Here is a 24,217-nt window from a genome sequence, read left to right on the forward strand (position 1 = left end):
TTCATTATTCCAGTGTATAATTATCACTTAGGATTTGGATGCTGAGGGGGAAAAAACCAGCAAAGGCACATAATACTTTAGATGTACTCTTATGAGAAAGGTAAGGATTATTTTTTGTGTTAGCAAATACTTATGCATCTCACAGGTTTTGAAACAGAGTTGTCTCTGATACAAGAGGGAAATGTGTATTTAGAATTTGACCAGCTGCTAAACTCTCTGCTTCTTTAAAGCTTGATGTACCCTTTGAGTTTGGCTCCTGTCATGTGCAGAAAGATGGCTACAGAGCCACACATTTTCAAGTTGTTTTCCAAGGTGTGCATGAGGTTTAAAACATGTTTCATGAGTGTCTTCACTGAGGAGCTACAATCTGAAAAAAAAAGCCTGATTTAAATAATATCCTCCACTATGCAGAGAAAAGTTATGTGATATATTTCAATTTTCAAAAGTTTTTTACTAGGATATCCAATTTCCTTCTAGCCCCTGGTTATTACTCTTTCAGTACTATTTTAGTCTATTCTATCACTGATTCTTATAATATCTAGTACCACTTAAGCAGGAAACAGCTAAGTTATAAGTACTATTGAGTAAGTCACATACATACACTAAGCTTAGCCTTCAAAAAATATTAGGAACAGCTTTAAAGAAATGTGATCAAGGTTAAGCAGCTCACATCTTGACAGTTCAAATCTGAAGAGAAATGTTCTGTTTTATTGGGGAGTATTTTAAAAACATAAAATACCGTTTGGAGAGGAAGAAGGGTCAACCTTGCAATGTCCCTGTAATGTTTCTCGGGTAGTTTACATTAATGACCCATGTCTAACAAATTTCCCAATAATCTTGAATAGTAACCTTGGTTAACTTTCTGTTTCATTTTATAGTTTTCAGTTAAGCACCATTTCATTGGGTAAGATTATATTCTGGCACATGTAAAATAGCTCTGCCAATGCTGCATAAAAGCAGTATCTTCATCTCATTTTGTGTAATGGAAGGATATCTTCTTTGTTAATTAGATGCAGCACAAAATGGACCGTTCAAATTGAGTTCTGGATATTGGTCAGACATCCTGAAGAAAATGCTGGGAAACAAGAGGATTCATTTTTCCAGACAATATGTGACAAAGGATAAGATCTTTCTGTGCCTTCTATTTTTACAGATTTTCAATTCCATTTGTATTCATAGTAGAACCTTTAATGAAACTTAATTTTTATTGAAGAGAAATTGTTTATACTTTTTAAGTAATACAAAATATAAGTAATTTAAAAGCAAATTCCTATAGCTCAGAGCTCTCTGTAAATTACTTTGAAATTTCTTAAATATATTCAAGTGACATAAAAATGCTCACTGTTGAAATGTATAGCTAAAAATAGAGGCCTTAAAAAAGGAAAAAAATGAGGCATTAAATACCACAATGATACAGGGGTTTTTTATCAAATGCTCTTTGGTATTTGCAGGGAATTCATCTGAATTAACTTAGACATCTGCAAGTTGTCTAGACTTAAAAAGTCAACCCAGATCACTGTCATCTTCAGGATACAGTGACCTTCAAGATCACACAAAGAAAATATGCAGCTTCAGAGGGCAAAACGCTTTCTGCAAGGACTGGTTGCATTAACTAGAGTGATCTTTACCTCCATTAACGGTATGGACATCTGTACAGTCGCCAGTTTGGATTTAGACAACCAAAATTCAGGTGTTTGAAGATAAATAGTTTTCATCCTTATGTTCTGAAACTGTACTTTAAAGAATGTTCTCCATCCATATTATAATTTATTACGTAAGAGTGATGCAGAAGTGAAGCGATCCAGTCCTCATTCATTCATTCATTCTGCTCTAATCTACTTAGTTCTGCACTTACTTCAAAGTGCTCTAATGAAACAAATAATTTTGGAATCTGCTACCTGTTTGGAGGTTTCAGGCTAAGATTTCAGGTTCTTGTGATGACTGAACTGCTCAAATTTCCTGCACAAGTTCAGCCACTGAAGTAATCCCAAAGCATTGATATTTATATTTATTCTTGTGTGGATTCAATCACTGAGACTAACAGAGCTTTAATTCTGTCATGTAAAGAACAAATATAAATGAACCAATTGCAAAAATTGTGTTTCTATCTTTTATAAATTCATATAGTCTTAGCGGCAAATTTAGGGTAAATGGTGTGGTGGAAAAGTCAAAGTAATCTGTGCTTTGAGAACTCATTAGAAAGAAAATACCATGAAAAAATTTCTGAGAAAGATAAATACAGAGGAACTATCAATGTGTTATTCTTATCTCTTTCTCTCATTACTGTTTTTATCCTGATTGGCAGAACAGACAAAGAATACCCTTCAAAGTCAGAAACTGCTGAAGTAGAGTTTCTGTGATGTAAGAAAATGGAATATATCTCCATTGAAGACATAACAGTTTCTAACTAAGGAAAGAAGGAAAGGAAAAAAAAAAAGAAAAATGAAAATTCAATGCTGTCCTGTTCTTAGATGAAGCCTTAAGTGTTACTTACAGGACATATGCTTTGTTTTGAAAGTCATTACTGGTGCTGGATTACAAAAGGTGGTATCATAAACTTCATTTCCCACATATATGATTCATTGTTTTTTTTTCTCTGAGCAGAGCCATAATTTCTCTAATCTCAGGAAAATTAGATGGAATGCATAGGGGACAGTATGTGAATTCTGTTGCTTTCTCCCTCCTCAGTGTGAAGGGAAAGCATATTTGTCTTTCATGTTCAAGGAATAATTTTTATTGCTAAGGAAAAACCTCGGTAAAGACATGTGCTCTTTAGTTAAATTAGATTTTTGGCTCTTCCTCAGAAATCTTTAATCAAAAATAGCAGTGTTTGTAAGCATGTTTTTATATATCAGGGTGAAAGAGCTATTATTTCAGAATTCCTTAGACTTTAGAAAGCAAATATGGAAAAATACATGTACAAATTTGAAACAAAATCTGGTAATCTGTGGAACTTGTTCCCAAAACTGTCCTAATTTTCATGTGCTTTCCAAAGAAAACATCCAGATCTCAGGGGAAGCCATGCAATTCTGCAAAGGCAATGGATAACTAAGAAATAAATTGTTGAAGTTTTGGAATTATTGTAAATTCTATTACCTTCCCTTCCCTTCCCTTCCCACTTTGCTTTCGTTTTCAGATTGGGAAAGCCGAAATTGCTTAGAAATGCAACAGATGAAGGATATGTGCCATGATAGCTTCTTATTCACTAATTTCTGGATGATTTTTGTGTGTGTAAAAGAATCCTAGAATCAGAATAAATGCATGACTGAGCTTGGGCAGGACTAGTCCCTTATTCATCCATCCTTTTGCTCCGAGCTGCTGTACAGCTCCCAGCTGATACTGCTACATGGGGTTGTTCCTTCAGAGGTTCAGGCCTTTACACTTGGCCTTGTTGAACTTCATGGCACTCCTCTGGAACCATTTCTCCAGACCATGGGGGGCCCCTCTGGATGGCAGCCTGACACTCTGGTGCAACAGCTATGCTTAGGTGTTATCTGTAAACTTGGTGAGAATCTGCCCTTTAAGCCAGATCCTTAATGAAGATGTGAGGGGGGATTGAACCCAGTGCTGAATCAGGGGGTGGCCAGTCACACAGTTTTGAGTCACCCCGTACGTCACTCTTCTAGCTGATATTTCATCTGCTTCTTCATTAGGATCTGATGGAAGACTGTTTTGGAAACTTTACTGAAGTCTGACTGTCCTTTCTTTTGCTTAGCATTTTTTCTATGTTAACATGTACCAAACAAAATTAAGGGAAGGGAAATATAGGTTGGATATTAGGAAGAAGTTTTTTACAGAAAGGATGATAAAGTTCTGGAATGGTCTGCCCAGGGAGGTGATGGAGTCACCATCCCTGGATGTGTTTAAGACTGGATGTGGCACTTGGTGCCATGGTTTGGTTGAAGTCTTGGGGCATGGGTTGGACACAATGATTTTTAAGGTCTTTTCCAACCTAGTCATTCTGTGAAATCTGTGAATTCTGTCTAATTTTATGGCCTGGGCTGGGTTGACAAGCAAGGCCAAGGAAAAGCTGTTCTGGTTGAAGACATATATATGATAGTAAATGATACTCTTTTTTAAATGAAGATTATAAAGACAACAAAAGATAAAGAAGATCTATGTTTGCCTGGTAGCAGAATTTTTCCTAGATCTCATATTTCATGAGTGAATTCTAAATATATTTAGATGTGAGATAAGTGCTGCTTATCTTCAGAAATAGTGTTTGCTCAAGGTATGAGCAGAAGTGGAACTGTAGTTGAACAGGCAATGTGACAGATGAGATGTGTCTTGAACTGTGATCCCAAATCCTACTGGAATTAATTATCTGCTGTTGAAGCTCTGAGTCTCACCAGAGAGAAATTAGGTACTGTATTACTGAACCAGGGGATGTCGAGGGCTACTCCAGAGCCACTTCAAGTCAGAGTGGAAAAATACTGTACTCTATTTAACACAAGGCAAACCAGAACAAATCTACTATGATAAGCAAAAAGGCAACAGACTTTTTTTCTTATGTATAGGTCTCCATATATCAATTACTTTGTGTAAATACAAGATAATAATGTTTACACAATTTAAAGCTCTTTATTTTTCCAAAAATAATTATGTGTAAAATTTACTGAGATCTGTGCAATCCTTTTTATTAAACAGCAATGTAAAATCCCTTGCCTATATTTGTCAACATATTTCTAAAACTTGTTAATTTAACTGAAAAACTTATATGTGACCTAAAAGAATTTGACTTTATTAAACTGTGTGGAGTTCTAATATTTCTATCAGTTCTACTGTGAAATGACAGGCAATAACAGTTTTAAGTAACCACTTCCTGAATATGTAGTCTGGAAATATATTAATCTCTACTGAAGACTGAAGCAATCTATAAAAAAAGACTCAGCTTATTAAAATGGTTCTTTTGCCATTATCTTTTTCTGGCCAGTGCTAAGTAGGCTGTAATTTTCTAGGAAATGATAGAATGCATGGATATCATTGGGGCTAGATACCAGATAAAAAATTACTAATTTGTAATTTTTGACTCTTGAATCTATACTGAACCTCATGTGCAAATTTCCTTCTTGAGACAATGAGATTTAAGGGTGTTTCTTCTGACACAAAGACACAGATATAGGTTTGTTTTTATCTTGTGTGCTTCCTTTTCCTGTAGTTGTTTTAAATGGAGGAGTACAACAAGATAAGAAATACTGATAATTTTACTGACATAATAAAACCACCAAGCATTTCATCTCAGATTTTTTCAATAGGATTATGCTTCCAACAGTACTGGTAATGTACCCAAAGTTTTTTTATTTTTTCTTATTAGTAGAATCTTTAGGGAACATTAATCTCTGAATAATTGAGAAACACTGGCTAAGATGTTAGCTTTAAATGACACATTAGTAGCTGTCAATTAAATTGATAGTTAAAGCTTTAATTGAGAGTAACATCAGAAGGTAACTACTCTGTCACTGAATTTTTACTGCTTTATTAAATTACTGACCTGATGCAACTCTGCACCTGGCTGAGGTGTATCATCACAATATATTGGAATCTTTTTACCACATAAGGGCAAAAATTGTGATTTTAATCCTTTCTATCATAAAGCTTCATTTTCTGTTCTGTTTTGTTGCCAAATTTTGGATGGCTATATATATGGATATTCTTTTTTTCAGTCTGTCTAGCTATCTCTCATCATGTCTGCACAATTTTTTCTTTGACCTTCATTGTAGGACTCTTAATTGCTTAGACCTTGTAAAGAATCAATAATCATTCCTCACAAACAGAGGCAAATAGAGAATATTCTGTAAGACAGTCCTGCCATATTGCAACACAATGCTCTGTGCTTTAAAATTTTTTCAGTATTGCTTTGTTTTGCAGAAATAAGTAGATAGATTTGAGCTATTTGAAAGAACCATTATACTCTCTAAATGTTATGCAAAATGGAGGAAAAGACACTTAGACATTAAATTCTGCATTAAAAGTTACCATTCTAGACCAGCTCATCATGTTTGTCCTTTTCTCTGTCTGTGGATATAGCATAATTCTTAAACCTGCTATTAGTGCTGCTATGTTAGTAGAAACATTTATAGTGAGCATTCTGTCAAAATTTAGTATTTGACCACTGTGAGTTCTGACATTTTAATGCTTCCACTAAAACACTCAGGTTGTCTTCAGACCTGCATTTTATAAACAGAAGCAGCAGTTCCCTCTATCCCATCAGGATACCAAGATGCTGTGAAGAGACACAGTTCAGGGTCCATATCCTCTGCTACTTTTGTGAAAAAACATTTGAACAGTAGGACTGGTTAGTGTGCTCCCAGCTATTCCTAATGTTTTAGTGAATATTCTGGGGAGAGTGTCATAATGTTCCTTTGTCTGTCTGCTGCACAGAGATGTTGGTCTCTGTTCAATTTTTCTATTTAGTTTAATGTTCTCAGCATGCTAACTCACTCTTCAGAGTTCTGGGCAATGTCTAGAACGTATTAAAAACTCATCTACATATTTTAAAGAAAGATATTATATCTGCATTTCTTTTAATATGAAATGAACCTTGACAGTTTTCATTTTATGTCTGACAGCCTGGACTTTAAGCACAAGGCTTACTAGCTGTCTAAAATTAGCCAAAGTAATGCAAAGGGAATATATTAAAGTGAAAGGATTGTTGGTTTAGCTGTCATTAATGTGTAGAATTATTTTCTGTTACATAATTTATACATGATTTCTACTGCCTTATATCTTGGCTCTGCAAAAATACTAGTAAGTTGGATACAAGTTGCTGCATTTCCTATTTTGAATGACTCTCTCAGCTTTCCAAAATCATTTTGGCAAAGGAATACAAATACTATGTTAACACAGCTCAGGCCTTGTGACTTCAAGACATCACAGAAGCTTGCATTTGTTACTAGTTGCACACTCACCATTCCCCTGAACGCTACTTCCACAATAGGCAGACACAGAGAAAACCTATCTTGCACATTTTAATGGAACATGACAGCAGCAGTTAAGCCTGCATAGGAATAATTATCTCCACCCAGCATCCCACTCAAGCCCCTCCTTTGCACTGCAGCTCAGCTGACAGCCATCCTGTTCCTTTGCAGCACTCGAGCTCTACCTTGGCCAAGCCATCCATGCAGTTGAAGCCATTTGGCAGCATTCCACTTTTTATTTCAGTTCAGCTTCATACTGCATAGCGTTCTGATTTAAAGACAAAACAGCTGCAAATCTGAACCACACAGGACCAAAAGGTTATTGGGAGGACTGCCTGAGAAAAAAAACCCCTTATTAACAGGGACTTGCCCTCAAGTGAAACTGTTTGTATTTCAGTTCTATTTGCATTGATAAAAGACCTATTGCTCCCCAGCTTTTCCCAATAATCATATAAAATAATGAAAAGTATGAAAAAACTTTTGCTAAACATAAAAGAGTGGCATAAAAATGGAGAAATTATAAATAATATTGGAAAAGGAGCTGATACACAGAGTGATATGGATCATTTAGTAGCTGATTAAGGCTTTTTTAACATAGTCATATATTCCGTAAAAGATCTAGTAAGAACAATTCATAGGATATACAGGCTGTGACCAAATAACTCAGCATGTGTTCTCAGCATAAAGCTTTGTGAAAAATAAAGGACAGTTACAATAATTTCAAATAAAAATACAATACTTGTGTTCAAGAATAGAGAGCAGTTTTACTGCCACATTTGAGTGCAGCTAACATTAGAGCAGTGCATACAAAGTCAAATGCATCCATTCCTACAATGATGCTAAAAGCCAAAAGATATAATTCAAAAAGAGAATCAGTCTTATGTCAGAAAATTTTGGAAAAAACCTTAAGAACCATATTCTTTAAAAACTCAGTTTGTATGTGTTTAAGGAGAACTGGAGAAGGAGGTGTGTATATTGCGTGGTGTTTGTACCTTTTCAAGGAGGAAAAGTCAAGTTCTGAAACCTTAGCATTCTATGAGGAAAAGGCATATGAAGAAAAAAATTCTAGCAGCTGAAGCAAAAAAATTACATTTGAAATTGAGAAGCATGCTTTGAATAATAAGCATGAAAAGCTGCTAATAAAAATACCAAGATAAATAGTGAGTTCTTCATCTCTTGTCTTCAAATATTTGCCTTTCTAGAAAAAAAAATTTGATCAAATTGAGCTCACAAGAGTGAAGTGTAACAAGATATTAATCTTTCTGGCTCTAAAAAGTATCAATGTGAATCTGTTATAACTATATAAGTAATCATGAGCACACACATGATTAATATCATGGACAGGCTTAAATTTCTCCACACAAGAAGGGCATAGAATCACAATGGAGATGGAACTGCTGTTGGCCCCTAATTGCTGACATAACAAAAAATCTCAGAGCATAAAATGCACGAAAGTGTGAAGTACAACAACATTATTTTCTGACAGTGTCATACTAATGTTCTGTTTATGCAACAACATGTCGACTTCCCCAAAATTAAATGGTACCCAGGCCAGAAGGCTTTGCTATATGTACTAAGATTTGAGTGATCCTTTTATTTATCAGTGCTGGTTAGTAAAAGTTAGTCAAGCCTGACCCATTTAAAGGTCAACAGCAAGGAGAGGTCTTCAGATTATCATAGTGTATTTCTGCTGAAATACACTACAAATGACTGCAGACCGTTGGAAAACTCTCACTGAACACATTACTCACTGTGTCCTATCCTGCATGTGGAATACATAATTAAAAAGGGGTTTGGATGAATAAGGAGCTGATAAATCACACATAGATTTAGGTAGTAGGTCCTCCGAATGTGTCTGAATCAGGACCATGAGAGATTTTAGTTAGGGATAGTTATGAAACAAAAGAGATGCCATATGTCTGATTATATTATAAAAACAGTCTAGAGCAAGATAATAAAAGATACCATCCTGAAAATCCTTCTGTTCAGTTTCCATCTAGTGCATAAGCTGGACAAATGCCCTTCTGTTTGACCTGAAACAACTGATGCCTGTAGTGCTACTGATTCACTGTCCCATACAAATATCCTAATAATGTGCTTTTTGCCAAGATTTTAAAAGTCATGAAACCAATACTTCCACCTAAGTCCCATAATGCAGTAAAGATGTCCATGATATGCATAGTACACAGCAAGGCATTCCAAGATGTTTCACTAACTATTTTGGAAAACACAGCTAACAGTGCCAGTGGTGGCTACGTGTTCTGTCCGCTTCCTTCTTGCATGACTTAAACTTGCAGCAAAGCATGTAAATGTTATGACATCTGTGAGAAAGATGGAAAATTCTTCAAGCCATTTTTACCACAGAACTAAATAGTTCTGTATATTGATCACTGGATAATAAACAATAACATTAAATTCCTGGAGCAAATACATGAAAGCAGAATCCCCTTTTCCAGACTGGTTGTAACAGGGGTAGAGATTATGCTTTTCTTACTTGGCTTTTTTCAGTTCTTTGACTTATGAATCTGTTCTCTGCTCCTCAGTGGTATAACTTGAACAGGAAAGGTAAAAATTAACCTATCTAGTATTTAAGGTTTGTTCTTGAGAGATTTGAAGTACTTGATTACCCTTAGGATGAAGAAATGCAGAATGCATTTCTTTTGTGGGTACCCTCCTATGGGCTATTTTATAAAAGATGTGTGACCTACCCAACAGCTACACTTTAAAAGAAAATATATTCAACTAAAAGAAAATGGAAAATACCCCTCTTTCCCCCCATGTCTTGTGCTAAATGCAAGAAGAAATTGAAGGAAAAGATGTGTTTTCACATCCCTTTCCAAATTCTCTGGTGTATTTTTTCACACTGACATGTTTTCTCCAAAATATAATGTGTTCAGTGAGAATGAAATCAGAGTTGAGTATCACTCAAGAAGAACTGATCTGTCATGATATAGAATCAGAACATGGTGTGACAAGCTAATTATAGTCCATAGCAAGAGGAAGTTCAACTAGCTAATAAGTGACAAGCATACTGTGGCTTTACACTGTCTAGTTTATTTCTGTTTCTTAAGATAATTATGAAGAACATGGTCTTCTGTAGGATATTCCTTTCTGTGCTCTGTTATTACTGAAGTTTTGGCAGTGATGCAGTTTTTGCTGAGTTATGCAGATAAGCTGTAAAACCATCATTTAAAATAAATCTAAATTCTTCCTAGAAAAAATCTAGAAGATTTTTCTTCTTCCAAGTACAGGTTGCTGCTAAGTTGACTCAATTATCAATATTTTGTAATTAACAATGCATCTCCTTTCTTTGAAGTCATATTAAAGAAGTATCATGGTCCCTCTCCATAGCTACATTATATTGTTGAGGTTATTTGTCATTGGCTTCCTAAAGTCAAGGAATGTGTTCATTTTATGTGCCTGTGCTTATTTTATGTGCCATTTTCAAGGCATGTGTTACTGGAAAATAGTTTTAAGGCAGAATGTTTAACATGACAAAGCTATAAATTATGTAAATTTCCTTCCTGGTTATTACTGACCACATGTGTGCCCTACTCTTTGTTCTCCATTCTATGATGAGAAGTGAAAGAAGTGTACATGAACCATGCATCACATTGCACACCACTAATGGGAGAGTGATTATTTCAATGAACTACCTGCAAAACTGCCACAATTCTAACTAGTCTTGGTGCCTAAAATTTGATGCCCTGAAGATTTAGCTGCACTATTCTGAAGCAGAATATTAACATTCATTAAAGAAAAATGTAGTCATAAAAAATTCATGACTACAGGAAACAGCTTAATCATGAAATGTGCATTTTGGAGAAAAGTGGGACACATACAGCCACGCTTGAGGAATATCACAAAGGTCTCAAACCATTATGGTACTTTGGTTCAACTCAAAACCCCTTTGGTGATTGTACTTCAGTTTTCAGTGCAACTCATCGTGTTTCTGTTGTTCTGTCCCATTAAAAAAAATTAAATATAAAAGTAAAACCATAAGGCACATGAAGCAATATCAGCATTTTCAAGAGGCTCTATTTATTGCATTACCAGATTTTTTATTCATGACCTTTGCTGTAATCATATTAGTATCAAAGATTATTATTTTATTCATGATAGCATTATTAATGTAATTACTGATGATCACTGGTTGATTAAGTATTTTCAGTATTAATAAAATAATGCTAGTTTTTTAAGGTTGTTATAATTTTAAAAATGAATTATGTCTAGGCTTTGCTTATGATACACATATGAATAGTATTCATTCTAAGGCTTAATTTTACTATTTCAGCACAATTTTATACAAGACATCCTTTCATTTTTTAAACTCAAAAATGTACTGATATTAGGAGGCATAAAATGTGAGTCCTATAGACTATTATTTTCTTATCCTTATATAATGTCACATAGATTGAATTCAGAACTAGTAATTGGCCAAAAATGATGTGTGAAAGCTGAAAGTTCTATATCAGTCAGCCATTACTAGAAGAATAATTAGGTGGAGAAAATATAGATATATAGGACTACAGAGAGCTTGTAGCCAAATGAAGGGGGTGTTGCAGACAGAGGAGTAGAAGCTGGCTAAGATATAATTGGCCTTACCTACCTTGAACACAGCAGGCAGCTAAAATCCCCACAGCTGTTTCCTCACTCTCCTCCAGAGAGATGAGGAGAGAGCAGGGAAAAATGGCGCAGCTTGTGGGTTGAGATAGAGACAGTTTATTAACCAGACAGAAAAAGGAATGGGGAAAAAATAAGGAGATAGAGCAAGTAATGCACAATGCATTTGGTTAAGAGCCACTGACCAATGCCCAGCTGGCCCCTGAGCAGTGAGCCCTCACCCCACAGCCAACTCACCCCAGTTGTATTGCTCAGAATGACACCAGGTGGTGTGGAACACCCCTTGGGTCAGCTGCCACAGCTTTGTCTCCTCCCAGTTTCTTGTGCACCCTCAGCATCCTTGCTAGCAGGATGGCATGAGGGACTGAAATGTCTTGGCTTAATGTTAGCCCTGGCCAACCACAACTGAAACATCAGTCTATTGTCGATGTTATGCTCACTCTAACCCCAAAACACAGCACTGTATCAACTGCAGGTTCAAAAATTAACTCTATCCCAGCTGAAAGCATGACAAACATGTAAGCAGCATAACAGGAAACAGAGTATAAGCAGTAATAGCACAGTAATGCTACCAAGAGTAAACTGGGCCTAAATATATGAATGACACAAAACCAAAAAAGTTGTAAATGAGGACTTGTGTTTACACTGAACAATAGAGTAAGCATCAAAACATGTTTTAAGTAGTAGAATCTGCAAGACCAAAAAAAAAATATAAAGAAATGGAGTGATCAGGGTAATTAGGAAAGAAATCTGGTACAATAGCAGTCCTCTTGCAGAATGAGTGGGAAGCAAACTAAAATAAGTCCTTATCTGAAAAATATTATCAACTTTCTACTTTCTTTGAAAAAGGAACTGAAAGACATCCAGAATGAAATGGGTAAGGAAGAGAAGAAAGAGGTCACCCACTTCAGTACTGACCTCCTCCACTGAATATCACTCCAGCCTGGCCAGCCAGCCTTGAAGACTGAGGCTGTGAGGGCTGTGACCTTCACTGCCAGCCACAGCAGTGCCATTCACTGACACTGAGTGGAGGGTGAGGCTGTCAAGGACTAATTATTTGAATATATAATGATAATGACAGATAATGAGTAAGAACTAAGCCTTGGCAGCAAGTATGGAGTCAATGAATGTCAGCCCTCAAAAGTGCTGTTTTGAAGTCTGAAACTGGCCTGATTTATTCATCTCTTTATTCTTCCACCACAGTGGTCTCTGATTTCCTGGGGCTTTTGGATATGTATAGCCATATGCTTCATTGCCAAAGAGTATTTGCAGAAGGTCTGAGGGGAAATTATTGATGTGCCTTGTCACTCACATGTAGCCAGTAAAACAATCCCAACCTAAACCAAATAAACCAGATAGCTGACTAAAGCCAAATAGAATCATATGATCATTAAGACTGGAAAGCATCCCCAGAAGTAAATGTCTTCCCCTCATTTAAAATACACATGACACTGAGGCTTTCTTCAAATTTTTTCTTCTTCCTTCTTTCCCAAGGGACAACATAAAAGATGTGATGGGAGCTGGATAAAAAAGAGGAAATTATATGACTCCAAGTGATGGAAGTGCCAGAAAACCCGAGAAGCTGTGGAGGAGCTGCAAGACTGAGGAAAAAGACAAAAGCTCTCAAAACAGTGGAAATGAATAAAATAGAGATTAATTCAGCTTAAACTTGTAAAAGAAATTCTGCATTTCTGTCATTAGAGTCTGAAGGAAAGAGAGACAAAGAAAATGGTTTCTTGTTTGTGGAGATAGAGACAAAGAGATCCCTTACCAATTACTGTAATGAGCAAAACAAACTTTACTTCAAAAAAAAAAAATTAATTTATTGCCAACTAGAAGGGATTGGTGTAATGAGGGGAAAAAAGACAAAAAAAAAAAAACCAAAAAAAAAACCTCTGCACAGATTCTTTTCCCCTGTGATTTGCTGGCTGAGCTTCACTTCTTCACTCCTGGCTTTCAAGAGGTGATGGAGACTGAGGGGAAAACACTGACAGTGCTGGGGCATGTACACCTTCTAATGTCCCTGATGTAGTTTGCCTTTGCCTTTTTGTAGAGTCCTGGCCCAAACTTTACTGTCCTACAGAAAAAATGATTCATTCAAGTAGTGTTTTAATCAGATGCTACAAAAAACACCCAAATAAGATAAACTGTTTCCTTACACATTGTTCTGCCTTTTTTTTTTTTTTTTTTTTGGTAAAAACTAGTAAATGTTAGAAGTGATTCCACAAATGTAGATTGCATAGCTTGTATTGTACTTCATGTGATTCTTGGCAGAATTTTATTTGAAAGGTGCTTTGTTTCTTTTTCTAATAGATTATTTTGACACAAATAAAAACCCCATAGTTTTATGGGATTGAAACATTGAAAAATGACAATCACCAAACAGAGAAAAACCTCATAGTTTTCTGGAGGCTCTGCCAGAGAAAGGTATTATCAATGAGTACAAGAGGGACTACCAGTTATGAGAGTAAGAATTGGTCAGCCCTCTTTAGACCTGTGGAGTTGTGAGATGGTTTTACTTTAAAAACTTGTGTATTGTATGTTAGAGTTATATCTTTAGCCACAGATGGGCATTGGAGGTTATGGATCATAACACCACCCATAATAGGCAGCCAGAGGTCACCTACTGCTTCCTCTTCAGCCTGACTGGTTAGTTGAAAGGGGTTGGGATGTTACTGAGCAAATCCTAAATAATTTCTGATAAGAATGACATTTTGGTTCTTATTGTAATGGATATGTTATCATTTTTCAGTAAAGCTTTTTAAACCTGACTAAGCTGTTATGAGATTATGACAAGGGACACAAACTACTTGTAAGGTGAACCTTTAATCATGAATCAGAAACACAGTATTTCCACAATAATTTTTTTTGTTTGAGTCTTGGAAGATAAATAAGAGGCATCTGATATAGCTGGAGTGAACACTTTAGTTTTAATCTGAATAACTTTATAACCATAAAGTAAATAGTTAATTCAAATACATACATGTGTGTGTGTATGTATATATATATATACACACAGAGATATATGTATGTCATGTATACATTGCAACAGATGTCAAAACTAATATTAATATCTAGGCAGTCATACCACTCACAAAGGAAGGAAGTTTACCATAGAGAGACATTTCATGATACTGTTTAGGCACAAGTCAAGCTGGTGCAGTAGAATATGTTCTTCATTCACAAATGCTAGCAAATGGACTTTTAATTAGGCAAATTCTGCAACACCTGTGACCTGGACAAGCCTCAACACCTTTTGTACTGTTGCCATGTAGACCAAAAAAAGAATGATTTGACATCAAAATCTAGTCATTCCCTCAGGAAGTCTCTGATATATTTAGACTTACATGAAAGCTAAAAATGAGCTCACCAAGTGCCTTTGGCAAAATAAATCCTGAGAGAAGAGTATGAAATAACCCACGATAAATTGCCATCTTTTGAACATCTTCTTACATGATTAGTACGATTACAGGTCGGTTCCTTCCATTGCAATTGTTGTGAGAGGTAAATATTTCAGTAATGGTAGCTAACAGTGTGATACACTAAGAATATAATTGTTTTAGCCCATAGTTCTGCAGTGCTATTGCAATAATTTTTGCATCTCAAAGCCCCCTCCCTGTTTTATCTATAGGGCTACTGTTCTCAGCATAACTGGATAAGTTCAAATCTGGAATCACAAATGATACTTGCATTAAATCACTGTCCTGTTTTATCTGTAAGACACAATGATTTTTTCTGGATTTCATGTCAATATTTGCCTTAAGATTCTTTTCTTCCTCAGGGAGGTGGGATGCCTGTGATAAACATGCATTGCAACAGTCTGTGGTGCTGCTTTGTCCTTGGGAGTGACAAAAAGCCATGCAAACATATGATGCGAAGGGCAGATGCTGTCAAACCACGGCTGAAGAGGCTGTGGAGCTGTATGACAATTACCTACCTTGTCACTGGGAGCACATATACCAACCCAGTCAGCAGCAAAAACAGAATTACAACACTCTTGGCTACTTGTCAGTCTGGTTGACATTCCCTCCGTGTCCTATAATTTGCTCTGAATATTAAGAAAACAAAACCTGAATTAACATTTTTATTGCTCTTGATGGTTACAGACATTAAGGTGTACATTTCTCTCACATGGTTAAGAATCTGAAACAGAATACTTTTTTGTTGCTCTATCTTTAGTGACTTGTAGATAATCTGACAAAAAACTGGCTTTGTGTTGCTGATGTTTTTCTATCCAGAAGTACAGTCTACTTATGCCTTTGCTTCTGAACACAACCAAATTAATCTCTCTTCAGAATAGATTAGGGAGAAGTCTGTAAATTGCCCCTTGTGAAAGAAACTTAAAAATAAGAGAGAAGTAAAATAACCTAATAAAGCATGAATTTATATGAAAAAAAGACTATTTTTCCCTGGAACCAGGGCTATCAACAGAAAAATGAGAACATAATGAATTGTGCCCAGACACAAATGGAGGTTGTCAGTGATGGAAGAACAAACATATTTTTGTATGTGTTTTTCACCATGGGGTAGTAGTATTGACTCAGGCTGAGGTAAAAGGCACTATAAATACATATGAAAGACCACATTTAAAAGAAATTCTAGATTCCTGTCATAATGGTGCTGTACATTGCAATTTGATTCTTCTTTCCTGTCTCTTCTGTGGTAATTAATTCAGACACCAAAGTTAGAAACTTCCAGCTCCTGCCTCAGCATGAATCTTACCTGAGTCAAAAAAATAAAACAATTAATTGGGATATGCCTATAGTGAAGTGCATGGCAGACATGCCTGCTCCAGCTTCAAGTTGGGAGTTCAGAGGCAGTGTCAGTGCAGCAGCGTGGCAAATTGCAGCTCCCAGACTGGCATGTGCAATGCCTGCATTCTTTAGCCCTGACCTTGTGAAGATGGCCACTGTTTTGCCCACAAAGGAGAGAGGTCCTCCCTCTGACCAGTCCAGAGCTCTGCTTGGCACAAAGCAAAGCAAGCAAGTGATGCTCCAGCTTGGCAACCTGATTAATGGGGTTGTACTGACCACAGAGCACCCAGTGAAATCACCAAGAGAACATCAAAGGAGAAAAGGAAATCTAAAGTAATTTTCTAAGGGCAAAGGTTGAGATAGCACTAGTGGAGTAACAGGGAGCTGGTAAACAATTTTTTGTGAAATAAAGAAATGTTTTGCCTGATGACTGAAATCCTACAACAGAAGTGTACGTTGTACAGTAAGAAAGAAAACAAAGAAGTAGTAATTCTTAAATTTCACAGAACTGGAACCATGAGACTGCCTCTAGATTTCTGACAGAATTGGTCATTTTTCATATTTTAATGAAACGTTGTTGTGATATAAATCTGATTCATTAAGTCACCTATAGTTCAGTTAACTGAGTGTTCAACACCACTTTGTAACTGCTGTGTTTGAATATGATTCAAGGATGTCAGAAAATACTTTCATAATGAAAAAGAGAAATATTATTCTGATTTTTCTGGGCTTTCAGTGGTATTTTAAAAATATATTCCCCCAATATCCTTCACAAGTTTTGAATATACTAAATGTATTTATAATTTTTAAAAATTACTAGTGTAGTCATACAGTAAATATTACTTGTATTTGTGTAGGCAATCTGTAAAACAGGTTCATATTTTAAAGTTTTATGTACTTAGGTTGACTGCTGAAGATTTTGAGGTATTCCACAATGGTGAAATGTTGTTATATCCAGCATGGATTTTGACCCAAAGCATCCCCCAGGAGGTACAAATCAGTATAAGGCTCTAGATTTTCTGGGTCTGTAATGCAAAGAAATAGCCAAGGAAAAAAAAAGAAAAGTCATTCTTAGATAAATAGAAAGAGGATTAAAAAAAATGGAAGTACAGAGCTATTTTTGATTCTCTATGATATTAGTGAGACCTCTACTGTGTTCTGTTTTATGAACTCATTTTAAAGCAGCATTGATATATTGGAAATGGACTTAAAAAGAGCTACAAGAATAATAGAAGTTCTAGGGGAAAAAAGCTATTTCAGTGAGATATCCACCCAGTTCAGTCCCTTCTGCTTAACGCCATGAAGGTTAAGAAGTGAACCTGATCATGATCCATAAATGCAGATACTTCCAACACTGGAGGGAAGTTTAATCTACCAAAGACTTTAGAGACCTAGAGGCTGAACACAGAGCATAAGTCAATTGAGACTAGAAATGAAAGAACAGTGAATCATCACTAACCAACTGGATAAGTTACCTTGATAAGTGTTCAAATAAAGATTAGACATCTTTCTGAAATATATGTCCTAGCTGAAACAGAAATATGAAGCTTGATATGCCACTCAAGAAAATCAGGTCTGTTAAACAAATCCTATGATTACACAAGTGTAAATTCATCTAATAATGTCCTGGTAACAGACTTTGTTGCAAACCAGTTTCAAGATGACACTTTTTCAGTAGAACTTATTTAATCTTTCATTCCTGAAAGTGCACAAATTATTAAAACAGTCTTCCTAGTAGACTTTGTTCTGTAGTGTATTTCCAAACTTAGGAAATTTATCAAGACATCACTGTCACCCATTTTTAGATAGTCTCCATTTATTTGTCTTAGGGACTGAGACAGAAGGAAGATTGAGAAAAATTATGTCTTATTATGTGTTCTTATTTCTCATCAATGAAATACCAGTGAAATATTCATGATATAACTGAAGTTGTTCCTACATACAGCAACAAGAAGGCTAGTTTAGTATTTTTAAAATCATGTATACTTTCACCCCGAAGATAACAAAGCATAGAGGCAACCCTTCCAAAACACAGGAGAAAAAAATGCAGGTTGTATAATGAAGTGATTTTCTTTAATGAACAAGATTGATACATATGCCTCTTGAGTTCATTCCTACTAGTACAAGCATGAGCAATACAGAAAAAATTGTGATTTTTTTATGCTTCTTTCTTTTGATTCCCCCAGGCTATTATTTCAACACACTGTTTTTAGGGGAAGGCAATGTGGTTTTTAATATTAATTATGAATAAATCCAAAATGTGAGGATTAGGCTGAAAAGTATACTTATTTAAATTTCAGAGAAACACAAGACAAGAGATGCATTTTTTTTCATGTAATGTGTCATAAAGTTGAGAAGATGCTGAATTTTGGAATAAGATATTCAAGAAATTTAAACAGAAACAGAAAGAAAGCTACTCTACAGTTATAATATATTATAAGAACCCTACTAAAATAAAAACAAGCAGAGAAACACTTTTCTGTGTTCATCAGTTTGGGTGAAAAGTACATCTAGATTTTTTTTTTTGTGGAACAGCATTTATACCTGGGTCACTATGAAAATAGCAACTCACTGTGGATTCATACTGTTACTATTAAAAGCAGCATTAAAAGCAGGTGAGAAAAGTTCTTGATAACACTTCGTGCCTCACAGTTCCAAGGAGTCTGAGGCTGCTGGCCAAAATGCATCCTCCAGACTCTTGTGGGATGTTCAGTGCCTTCAGCTGTAGGAAGAACTTTATCAGTCTTCTCCACAACCTGCCCAATTTGTCTCATTACAGAATTATCTTGTGTAAAAGCTGTTGGCCTCAAGGGACTTGGGTATTTCAAAGCTTTTACTGTACCCCACAGAGCCATCCCTTGTGCTTTCACAACCTTTAAACTCATTGTCAAAAATATTCTGCAAATATTTCATAAAGTTAAAAAAAGAGTTAGGCATTACAGAGAGAACCACTTGTTTCTCAGAAGAAGTGGGAATGGAGTGATGCTACACAAAGGCACATCTAATTTTTCAACTATTTAAAGGGTCGCAAGAACAAATAAAGTCATAAAAATCATTAGCAAGCTGAAAATGAAGCAGATAACAGGTATCAACATTCATTCTAGACTCTGTATTTCAAACACCTTTCCCACCACACCAGTAGTATAGCTGCAAGTTTGCTGTCCCCCCCATCAGTGTTTGATTTCTGATCTCTGATTTCTGACTTTCAGGATCAGGAGTGAATCTTGATGCTAAAATCAGTGAATTGTGCAGGTCATGCATACACTTTTCCAACAATAGTTTTCCTTGTCTTCGGCTTTCAGAAAACAAATTGACCAATCTAAAGCAATAATTTTCAAGATGATTTTCTGGATCTGTGAGAGGATCAGGGTTTTCTGCAGATTTTTAGGAGATATACAAATCATAAAAGACAGCAAACAGTGAAGCACAGGCAGTTGGAAAACATAGCAATATTTTTGTTTCTGAATTTGGTGTTTTCTTACTGCATGCAAGATGTACCCCTCAGAGCATCAATATTGTCTAGCTCGGATACTGTGTGCACATATAGTGCACAAGAGAGACTTGTGGAGAAATAGTGCTTTTAAAACATATAAACACATATAAATACATATATAAATATAAATACACACATATACATATGAAACATAACTCAAATTTAAAAGATTGCCACAACAACATCTATTCTTTTTTGTTAATTTACTTATCAGTTAAACTGAGATAATGTTGGTCTTTTCCTCTCTTCTTTTTTGACTCTAAGATTTTCTTCCATATTAAATAATAAGACTGAAGAATCCCAGTAAATATGTTGGAAAATTAAGTAACACACTGATATTTTTCAAATAGAATACCTGGACTTCATAAATCATTTTTAGTGGAAGGGAGGTTATAGAATTATAATTCTAAAAGTTAAAATTATTTAAATAGGAAGTTAAGGTGAAACTGTATTATGACATTTTTCTAGATGGGCTTTTTGATACAAGAAAGGTGAAAAAAGGTGAAAAAAATTCTGTGGCTTCTGTGGTACAGACCTTGGATACACTAATTATAAAGGAATTCTGCAAAACATAGAGCACTGTTCTAATAACTTTAGGGAAGTTTCCCATGTTTGATCAGTTTCAGAATAGGGAGTTGCAGAGTTCCCCAGCTCTACAAAAATTAATTTATGTAGTAGAAATAACAGTTAAAAACAGATGTTAGAGAACACCAACATTCACAGGAAGACTTTTAATCACACAGGATACAATTAAAAGCTTCCCTGACATCACAGGAAGGGATCTATGAAGACATGAAGAAAGGAACAGGCTGCCAAACATATGACTCAAGTTTTTCATTAGCTCTCAGTGTTTACAAAATAAAATGCTTCTGACACTGCTTGTGTTTACAGCAAGAGCCATCCTCTCTCCACAATTTGTTATCTTCAGTCTCTCAGTATTGTTAATGATGGTGTTCATCTCACCTGACATTACACATCTGATAGCCACACCATATTTACTTTAGTTTCCCAATGAAGGACAGAAATAGGCACCTCTGGGGCTTAGTTAGTTTCATCTTAACATGAATGGAGTCCAAATAATGGGAAGATTTGATGGCAGTTCTTCAGCAGCTAAGGAAATCCTGGGAAGAGGCTGCTGGGATTTCCACAGAGACCTGGTGTTCTGAGGGAATTCTGCACTTCCCACCCTTTTCTCCCACACTGTTCCCAGTGAAAGCTGTTCTCTGCAGGCTGAAGATGCACTTAGTTCAGCACTCACACTGATGAGGATCCTTTTGGCAGAGCTGTGGAGAGGAGAACCTGAAGCATAGAGGAAACTGAAGGATAAGGGTAAGACCCTTCCTGAGCTTGTGTCTTTGCACATACAACAGAAACACCTTTTATCTTGGTCTCGTATAAACTCTGAAGTATCCTGCAGTAACATCAGCCAAAGTCCATGTTCTCCTCAATGCCTCAGTCTGCCTGCCTCAGTCTCATTGTGCCTGGTGTCTCTCCACAACCCCCAGCATCCAGGCACAGAGTTATTATTTTCATTTTGAATGTTCTGGAAGCGGACATTGGGCAACTGCATTTGCCTCACTCAAAACTGATTGCTGCGGATTGCTGCAGATGAGGCTTTAGAAAAATAACACAAGTACCTTGTGATATTCACAGATTAATTGTGACAAAAGAAATACATTTCCAGAAGTCCAGGGTTGCCCTTTCTGATCTTACACTTGTGATGTTCTGGAGATCATGACACAATTTGGTTCCATTTGAAACATTCGTGAGGGAAAAACAGATTCTGAAAGTTCCCCATACTTTCAGAGTATTGCCACTTTGACTGATGTAAGTCTCATTAACATTATTAAGGCCACATCAAAGCAAGTCAGAAAATCTTGTGGAAGAACGTCTCTGCCAGATTTCCTCTTGTCATGATGGCTACCACCTCCTAAAATTTCACAGAAGTACAATGAACTATTCTGAGGGCAGACAGGCATGAAATTCCTATGACTGGAAGAGCCATCCTACAGTACAATCTATACTGTCTATTACTCATGCAATTTTGGCATTAAACTATGAGTATTTGATTAGTATATGATCAGTGAACAGGGAGAACAATAAAAAGAGGGAAAAGGCTCCTTTTATGTCCTTCTAACTACTGTCTACAAAATTATTTTTAGAATCTTTATGCCTTTCTGCCCATCTTCTCCTCTCTGTGGAGGAAAAGAGGAAAGGATTGAACAGACAAGAAAGGTTTCTACTGAAAGGATGAGGCTGAAGTAATAAACCAGTTTTGGGGATTTTCAGTCTTAAGTAATATCTTCCCTCCATTGCTTCCTGCCCTGCATATGAGAAGCTTCTCTTCAGCAGCCTCACTAATTTCTGAGTAAAAATGCATTGCAGGAACCATGCTGTAGATATTCTTTTTATAGCTTCACCAGCATGGGGGGAACATGACAACATTAGAAATAGTTTTGTTACAAGCTCTGTGTTGAAAGGCTAATGGGAAACGAAGAGAATACAGTGATCCCAGTTCTCAGGTCATATTTAGTCATTTATATTTTATTTCTGGTTTTGCTTAAAAAAAATCACAGACTGCCTGGTAATTTAGGAAGCAAATAACATTTTAAAAATGCATTGAAAACCAATTTCACAAAGTTTTTGCAACATTAATGAGGCAGGATTATCTACCAGCTCTTCTATTAGGAATTATAAAAGGCAAATATTATTATTATTGTCTAATCACATAATCAAAACATAGTAACTATAGAATACTTATTATGTGCTTTCATATATTGTGTTAAATATTAATTGTATATTAGCTGACTTCTATGTATACATATAAGTGTATGTCTGTCTGTACATGCATATGTAGAACACCCACATTGGAAGGGACCCCGAAAGTTTATCTGGTATATTTGTATCTAAAACTTCATATTTTTCTGTATAAAATACATATACATATGTATTCCCAAGAGCTTAAATTTCTTTAATATTCATTTGCTTTAGTCTTCTAAATTTACCATGGAGCCTTGAAATTCTTTGCTGGGTTTCTGTGAAAGGTGAGAACCACTGCTCCATAACCTGAACTACATCATGATGCCTCTAGCTTCACACCCAAGTTCTATACATATTCTCTTGTAGAGATAGAAAAAAGTCAGTTTCTATGAGAAAAAAAATGGCACTTTTCTTGCAGTGAAAGGGCAAGCTGTAGAAGAGGCTGAGCATTCCTACAGCTTGCATTCTTGGAAAAATATCTTCCTTCTGTATAGGACAAAGCTTTTAATGTCTTGCAAATCCAAAGTTGGAAGAGTTGGATACCAAAATGATAATAGGAAGGATGATCTTTTAGCATTTTTAAAGGGGGATGTTCAACAAAATACTTTAGGTCCCTGGCAGTAGTTTTGTCGTACAGGAGGCTTTTTCTGTCTGAAATAATTTTAGCAAATGGATTTCATCGTTTCAGAAATTTGTGAGACGGATTTGCAAAATTCCATAAATTACTCTTTAAATTCTAAATGTGACATTCAACAGTTCTTAAACTGTACAGCAGTACCAAACTCCCTGGGTATGAGAAGTCCAGCACAAAATATTACATCTGTCCACCCTCCAAGCCAGGCAAAGACTGAGCCACCCTCAGGTAAGAAACTGCCAAAAGCCACACTGCTCCCCCACCACCCCTTCCCCTAGAATCACTCCAGTGTTATGCCAAGGCATTGCTGCAACTTTTGTCTCTTAATAGAGGTCTGTTTGCCATTTCCATGACAACAAATGGCAAGAAAATTCCCTGAAGGAACCAAAGGAGCAAGTAACAAAAATAGGCAATGTGCAGCTTCGTTCCAATGCAAACTGCATAGGAGTTTTTGCCTAAAGTTTTATTTATATACACCCATTTATATTGCTTAGGTAGGGCATTTGCTTTGAGGCTTTCAGCAGTGCTTTCAAGGCATAAGTGCTCCATAAATTGCAAGTGTTCCACATGGCAGTGGCTGTCAACTTGCAGGAGAGATGACGTCCATCCAGTCTACCTTCTCACTGAGAAGACAGGCAGCAACATTCTGACAAATAAGATTACATGTCTTTGCCATTGAAAAAAAGACATTAATGTCTCTTGTAAGCAGCAAGTTTAAAAGTTTGAATAATAGTGGTTTGTCTGACCAAAAAAAACTTGCAACTTCTTTGAGTTAGTTTGCCAGTCAAATTAAAATAGGACTCATACCTTCCATTTAATCAGGTGTCTGCAAAGCCATTGTGAACAGATTTTTAAGACACTTAGATATAGCTGGTCCACAATGTTAGAAAACTGAAGAGTCACTGAACCTTCTTGATATCTTCTTTCTTCCCATAATTTGTTCTCTAAGAAAAAATCTTCATATCTTTAGGAAAAGTACAAACTCCTTTTACCTAAAAACTGGACACACAGAATGGCTTAAATTAAATTAGAAAAG

This window comes from Agelaius phoeniceus, chromosome 3, assembly GCF_051311805.1.
Source record: "Agelaius phoeniceus isolate bAgePho1 chromosome 3, bAgePho1.hap1, whole genome shotgun sequence".
In the NCBI taxonomy this organism is placed as follows: Eukaryota; Metazoa; Chordata; class Aves; order Passeriformes; family Icteridae; genus Agelaius; species Agelaius phoeniceus.